An 8,156-nucleotide genomic window follows, 5' to 3' on the forward strand; every position below is an offset into this window, starting at 1 on the left:
AATTTTTCAATGTATAAGAATTTGAACATCAGCAAATTTCTCTGTTTACAGAAAAGTTATCCTTTGGGGGCTTTGAGATGGATTTTCCCAAAAACAGAAAGAAACAAAGAACTTAAATCCGTTTATTACCTGCCAGAATCAATGGACTCAAAATGCCTCGGAACTTTCCAAGATTTTTGGAAGATAATTCACTTTCTTCCCAAAATGAGTGCAGCAGCAGTCGTATCGAGTCACAATGGAAAGACTGATTGATGCGGATAGAGTGGTGCACAACATTTCACAACCCGTTTGCAATCAGCACACAATTTTTTTTTTAAAAAAAGTGGAAAAGATTTGAAGGGTCCAATTTGGTCTTTTTTGTAGTTATTAGTTATCGGGCGGATGCCTAAAACTGACACACAAAACGGTTATTTAAAAATTGACGCATAATAATGGCTCAAATTATTCTCTCATACCTAATTTGCCAGATAAGAAATGTGACAGTTTATCTTGACACAACAGCTTAATTTATTCTGACATAATGAATCAGAAAATGTCCGCTTTTGCTAAAAATGACTAATTAGGACACAATAATGTGGCAAAAGCCGCTTAAATCCGGAAACACTCCTTACATTTTGGGACAAACATAAATTAGGGACTGTGCGCTGTACGTTTTACAACCGGACAGGCCGACTCGCGAACAGACGTTTTAACAAGCACTTGATCAATTTTTCATCATCAATATTTCAATTATATTCCTGGGAGTAAGGAGGGATACACAAATAGATGTGTTGTTAATCCATAATAGAAGGCATTGCTCTTAAACAAGACATGTGTGCGGTATTGATGTACGTTAATTTGCATCCGTATGTCAGGACAATAGATGTTTGGGAGCTCGGCCCCTTTAACACCTGTTTGCAGGAAAAAAAAGATGAAGAAACGTATGTGTTTGTTCACATGTAATTGCAGCAAGTGAGGGGAGGGGAAAGTGGGACATAAAATACTGACCACGGAATGTACAAAAGTGAACAAAATTACTATAATTGAATTCCTTTTTCTGATGATCTTTGGGAAAACAGATGCTTCTAAATGGAAAATGTAATGAGAAAACATTTGACAGAATTGACAGTGGGTGGAACATTGAATTACAAAAGTACTTATGCCTGATGTTGATAAAATGAAGTGTTCGTTTAGCAAAAGAAACGCAGGGGCGAGGAATGGGGGGGGGGTTGCTGAGCCAAAAATACCAGTTTTTCGTTGTATATTATAACACACCCACGAAAAAGGCAAAACTTGGTGGCGGAAACAAAAAATTTATACGAAGTCGCAGAAAAGCGTTTTGAGAAAAGCCCCCCTATGTTTTGGAATACACTCACACAGTCTGTTCAAATTGCAGTTTGTTAAAAGGAGGAAGCAATAGCATAGGAGTAAAATATAATCCGAGGGTTTGTTCAACTTACCTCTATTGGGTCTCTGGTTAATCGGCGGCTCCTCAGCGGACACCACTCGGTCATGTCCCAAACAGCTCAGCCACACCACAAGGATGGAAACAAACATTTCAAAAATTAATGGAGGGATAATATTGATACTATTTACTCTTTGGGTCATCTTTTGGTTAAAATATAATAATTGCTTTTTTCAAATTCTTCCGTCCAAAAGAGCAACCACCTACAATGAAAACATACCAATTAACGTTTTAGATCAACAAAATTTAACGGTAACAATGAAAAGGAAATAATTAACCATACATTAATTCATAGAAAAAGAAAATCTTTAATAATAAAGAACAGCGCGAGTAATGCTAAGATTGTGCTCAATTTGGGGAGAAAGCTAAAGAAGCGAGGCTAATTTTTGCGATCAACGAGAAAAAAAAAGCGGTTCTTGAACAATTATTAATTACACGAGAATGTTCTAACTTTGCTTTATTTTCAAAGTGAGATAATTTTTTACAAGTGACGCGCCAATAAATTTAGAAAAGCGTTTTTAAATTTACTTCGAGCCGCTCAGACGACAAAATATGAAAATAGACAAAATAAATTCACCGCTCCATTTTTAGCCAATCAGAGCGCAGAGAGAAATTAGCTGTGTTTAAACATAGCGTTATTTAAGCGGATTTACGGCGTAATTGCAAGCAGCACTTTACAGTTGGCGCGCTTAATCAATCGCAGACCGCACGTCAAACCCTAATTAAGGAAGTGTAAAAGATTACTGATAAATTAGTACAATTCAACACGATCTCCGACATCGACCCACAAGAAGCATCATGGATCAAAATTGTCAATGGTGCTTAAATATTAACTTTTGCGAGAGGAAATGAGGACGTCAGCTCTGAAAAGACAAGTAATCAGAGGATAAAATAACAGCACGTTAATGCGTAAAGAAGGGCGTAAATGGCACCGAGGAAGAAATGGTTCAATAAAAGACAAACTTTGCGTTGGTCCTAACTCAATAATTTCCGAGATTAGATATATTTTTAGTTCATTTGTTTAGTTAATACTCAGATATACCCATTTTTTTTTTCACCTTTGGTCTTACGAGCATTAATCTAGCATAGGTTTGGTAGCAAAAATGGCAGCAACCCAAATGTGCAAAAAACAATAATTTGCAGTTTCGACTCTTTCTCATCCAAAATCAGCTTTTCAATATCGGCTCTGTAATTTAAAGATATCGGAAACGTTTTCGTGCGTTTAAAGGCAACGGGACACCAAATAATTCAGGACGGATCTCCGTTTTTGCCATGCCCCCCCCACTCCTATGCCAAGATGAGGTGCGCGACTCAGAGCGCGGCCCAAGCTCTGATCAGACCTACTTGGGTCGCGCACTTAATTAGATCGCGCTGTGGTGATGCAGGACGCACTTGGGTCACACACTGGGAGTAACCCGAACGACACTTAAAAGCATTGAATTATCAGTAAACATTGATATAATGGATTGTTTTCAGAAATATAGAAAGCATTTTATGTATATGGTTTTAAATTTTTTCGACAAAAATCATTTGATCCAAACAAATAAAAATTTTCCGCTCAACACAGATTACCAACACTTAGTCCTTGGAGTGGTCTTTGATGCTCGTCGAATAAAATTGAGAAAAAGTCTTTGGCAAAAACTTACGGTTTTTCCGTGTGCTTGACTGCTGTCACAGTCGGACATCTTGTTCCTGAGCAGATATTCCAGACTGTGGACTAGGTTCTGATCAGATCGATTAGGCTCTGAAAAGGTTTTGCTCGCATTGAATTCGTACCACGAAACGATTCAGACTCTAGACCAAACACTGACTGTGATCTGAGTATCCAGACTTCGGGCAGGGCTCTGATCAGACTTCCCAGTCCGTACATAGAGCGCTGACCAGACTATCAAAACTCGGGGCGGGGATCACTGATCAGACTCTTCAGATAGTAGTTAGTCCTGCCAGGTTCTCTAGAATGATCGGGGTTTATCCCCTTGTTCTACGCTAGTCGGTTTCATCTGAGCTCCCTTGATTCGCACACCTCATACAGGGATATTACTATGCATACAAGTATATGTACATGCAAACGAAACAAAAAGTAGTACATTTGATTCGCGTTCGGGTGCTTATTTCTATGGTAGTATCTGAGTACTGTTTGTCGAGAAATACATGAAGGTAATATGAAAGAAAACAAGACCAAATTTGAACTACAATCCAGTTCTGTTGAAAAAAAAAGATTGAAATTTTCTTTTGATTGCATGGGTTTTAAATATAAAACTCTTATAGGAAAAAAGTTTTTTAAATCTTGATTGCCATTGATTTGTGTTTTTAAAATACTGTTAAAATATTGTTGATCTGTCATTTGCAGGATTCTTTTGACCAAAACAACGTTTAATGAACCATAAAATTGGATGTAAGACACTTTGAAAATCTTGCATTGCAACCTGCTGATCAGTTATCTTCAATCACAACAGTCTCTGCCCACCATTTTCTTCTCTTAGCCAATAGTTTTGCTGCAGCAATTTTTAAAAAGAACAAGTTCTGAGACACTACGCGTTCAGTTTTGTTTAATTTTGAAGAGAATTCAAGACCTCCATACAAATGCAGCACTCGCAGAAAGAAATCTATATTTTCTCCTTCTCTCCTCAGTTCAAAAAGTGAGTTACAGTTTTGAATATCAATGTAATTCTTGTGAAATGATACAATTTTAGGATCCAAATACAAATAAACAAAGCAACTAATTTCTTCAAATTGAGACCGCATATTGAAAAGTTTATAGAAGAAAACTGTAAAGAAATCCAACCATCTAATGACAAATTATGAGAAATGATTGTGTATTGTTTTTCAGGGATATTATATCGTGTAAGCGTGTTCACAAATTCTAACGTTTTTGAACTAGTTTTCTTTCTTTATAACCAATTGTTAAATTTTTGTTTTCAATGTCCTTGTTTGCTAACAAAGACTTCTGGCCCAGCTAAACTTTTTATTTTTGCGTCATCTGTAAATAGGGTTGTGTCGATTCAGCAACTTTTTATTGTGTTTTGCTTAGGATTAGAAGAACCTGTTTTTGCTGAATCGAAAACAATTGTATCTGCAGATAGAAATGTAATGAAAATTGATGGTCAATAATTGTTAGAAGCAAATATTGTTATGACAGACAGTTGAAACTGCTATGAAAAACAAATTCATCTAAAGAAAAGCTTAAGTTTTAGAAAAACAAACAAACAAATATGGGCTCTGTGGCCCTTAGGCTCCTCTCATTTTATTAAAGGAAATTTGCCTGCTCCGGTACATACTTGGGTGAATTTTTGTTTCCCCTAATCAAAAAATAGCGCCGTAAAGCAGCTCAGATGACAAATTAGCGCAAAATTTATAATAATACCTGTTTTTCTTTGCTCATAAGCAGAATTTATTTCACCTGTATGTCTTAATTTGGAAGCTTCCACGCATTTTTAAGTTGTGGCTGACGTTTGTGCTTATTTTTTAAATCACTTTTTTACCGTTTTTAAATAAAATTTGATAAAATCAAAACCAATCTTTTCCTCTTCAAGAGGCGATTAATTACTCCACTTGGATGTTCGTTAAAGTGACGGCAAATTTTGTAAACAGATTTTCTGCGCCGTTATCTGAAAACTCGGTGTCTTGGTTCATTTCTGATGCAAACAAAATAATCTAAGCACTGATCCTGAAAGCCGAACAGAGAAACAGCAAAGGAATATATGCAGTGGAACAAATCATTCATACCCTTTGGGCGACATTAGCCAAATACGAGAAATGAGTTAGCCTTGCGATTTGAACTGACAATGGCAAAAAAACTGGTCACCGGGCGATCACCAAACAAGCTGTCACCCGGCCAAAATAATTCAGACAAAATCATGCAGACGTTATTTTAATAAATTAACTAGTTATCGAAATACTTCAATTACCGAATGCATTGCCATGTGAGCTTATTTAGAAACAACTATGAGATTTCAAGTTTTGAGTGGTAATCCACAAACTTAATGCTAAAACCAAAAGTTAATGCTCAACTAAACTATTACGAACAACGTGCTTTGGATACAAACGTTAGCAACACTGGAATTGCTGCAAAGCTCCCAAATCCGCAGAAAACATACAGAAACTCATCATTTGCAATTCATTTATTGGAACACACAGAATTCAATTACTCTCCCAAAAAAGAGTGTTGGGTTGTTGTCTTAGAAGCAAAATGGCTCCACTTTGATTTGTTTGGTGCTCTTTTAATACTGAGAATCGATAACGAAAGCTTGCAGTGGCTGTTTGGGCATTACGTTGATAAAAGAACAACAGAAAAAATTACGTATTCAAAAATTCGATTTTCAACAATTCAACTGACCCGGAGCAAAACAACAAAACGCAGATGCTCTTTAGCGTCAAAAATCAAATGAACGTGAACAATTGGAAAGCGCCGAAGTAGCAACAACTGGATTGCACAGAACTTGCTATTTTGGCAACTGCAGTAGCAAACATGCAAGCTAATAATGCATTCCTTTGGACAATGTGTGATCGTTCAATCAAAACCAGTTCCAATTTCATTAGCTAGCACTAAACTTGTAACCTCTGTAGCAGTGCTACATACAATACAAAACTCAATCATTTTTAGTGCTATCTGATGCTCTCATATCTGTGCTATTGCTGTAGTCTCTGTCGACATAGTGAATCAACCAATCACATTATGCCAGCTGGCAAAAAGTATAAACCACCACTATAAAAAGCATTGAATTTGCAGTAGAAGCACTTTTTCCCACTCTGCGAGGATTCAATCCACTGGCTGGCTATTCAAGCCCAGCAGCAGAGGAATAGCCGCAAACAACAACAAGCTCAGCTGAGCGCGTAGGCTAAATGCTTATTGATAAAGCTCGAGCAGTAAGAGCTAATGCTTATCTTATTTCCTCACATTAGTAGTACATACAACTATTCTCTATATTAGACAGTGATGACTGTAACTAAGTACGTATTTCCAATTCAACATCTCACCATCCACGCATATTTTTTACTCTAAAACCTCAAAATTCTGGTCAATCTGCTTAGTTATATTTGGTAAGTGAAATTAATAAATAACATCTGATAGTTTTTCAGAACAACGACTCTTCTTTGGTGACAAGGAGAAGCCAGAAACATTGTTGTGATTGAGTGCAATTGTGACAAGACTACCAAGTAAGATACCGGCAAAAATGTCAAGTGGGTTTTGATCCTAACAAAGGAATTTGGAAAAAATTGATAGCAAATCAGCAATTGGGCATGCAAGACAAACTTATTTTACGGAGCTGTCAGGAGACAGTTCTTCATGTGGAAAAACGCTCCGAATTGTTTCTGAATTACAAGAGCATGATCCTCTTGTGCGTTGGCCTTTAACAAACTGTGGATGCGATCGAAGCGAAACCGTAACTAACGATATAAAACGAGCCAGTTTGACATCCTTAACACAAAACTAAAATTGTTGTGTCAAAATTGGAACAAGTAGGATAGTTCCATCAATTAGGAAAAGTGAGGTGTTCCCTAACTACAAATTTGATTCTGTCAAAACCACTGAAAATAACATGCGCTTGGCATACATTGACTATTAAAAACCCTTTAACTTAAGCAAAATACCAGGCGTATCGGTTGGTAGCAATAGCGCCTCCACAGAGCCGCTGGAACAGAGCAGTTACTTTTTTTGCTTTTCAGAAAAAATGCTTTCTCAAATTTCCACGTAAAGTTTTGCAGATTTGGATAGACTCGAGATAGGCAAAGGCCTTGGTCTGAATCATTTTCAATTCTTCAGCAACCTGTTTGCTCTAGCAAGGTCTGTCAATTTCTGATATCTCAGCAGCCTTTTTTAATCAGAAGGCTAACACAAGAAAAATCTTTCAACAGAGAAAAATCGTTTAGGGTAAAACCATCCCAACCAGCATTAGAAGTGGTCTGCGTATTTTTCAGTTGGAAATCGAAAAAGCCAGTTTCTTCACATAAAAATCACAACAAGAGCGGAGCAAATACTAAGCTGCACAACTGATTGATGCCAACTTCCTGCAACGGTTATGGCGAACAAACTTCCTAGTGGCAGTTTCTTTCTTCATTCGTTATACGAAGAGTGCAGCGTTCATTCTGAAAAGATAACAGGTATTTGAATGCCTAACTTGCTGTAGAGAATTTCTTCATGTTCGTACCAAAACTCGACAAAAGACAGCTATATTTACGCCGATAAAACATCCTTAAGGAAAAGTCCTTCAGAAAACAACGACAACTGATCAAGATTACGTCGAGAAACGTATCAAACAAGTGGTAATTCCGTTCAAAAATTTTTTGTTCCGCATTTTAGTGCACGCAGTTGGTTTGGGAGCTCGCGTAACAAAAAGATTCTGATGGAAATCCGTTTCCTTCTAATGAAAATGATCAATAAAATGCAGCGACAAAAAATGTCGCTTTGAACAACCAGAAGCAACAAGAAAATAAATTGCTTGTTCAACTGCCAGTAGCATAGTCAGCAGTAAGCTAGATCCAGTGACCCAAATTTTACAGATGCTCATTGATAGATGTCCAATCAGCGCTATTCAGGAGAATTGCAAGATTGGATTTGTGTTATGTAAAACCCAGAACAGCAGAAATTTTAAAATAAAAGCCCTGTTTCCTCCATTGATTATGTCAAATGAATGCCTTTGTTATACGCTGTCCGCTTGACTAAGGGAGGGGTTCGCAAAAGGGTTAATTTAGTAACAGTAAGGAACACAAC

The 8,156-nt window shown here is 37.1% G+C and overlaps 1 long non-coding RNA gene across 1 annotated transcript; it reads left to right on the forward strand.

Annotated features, from left to right (window-relative positions):
* Positions 1 to 6,207: 6,207 nt before the first annotated feature.
* LOC142340109 (uncharacterized) lies at positions 6,208 to 7,618 on the forward strand. The gene is made up of 3 exons (XR_012759051.1): positions 6,208 to 6,394; positions 6,524 to 6,601; positions 7,364 to 7,618. It is a non-coding gene; the product is annotated as an uncharacterized LOC142340109 (long non-coding RNA).
* Positions 7,619 to 8,156: the final 538 nt, after the last annotated feature.

Source organism: Convolutriloba macropyga, chromosome 5 (assembly GCF_964194025.1).
Source record: "Convolutriloba macropyga chromosome 5, txConMacr16.3, whole genome shotgun sequence".
In the NCBI taxonomy this organism is placed as follows: domain Eukaryota; kingdom Metazoa; phylum Xenacoelomorpha; order Acoela; family Convolutidae; genus Convolutriloba; species Convolutriloba macropyga.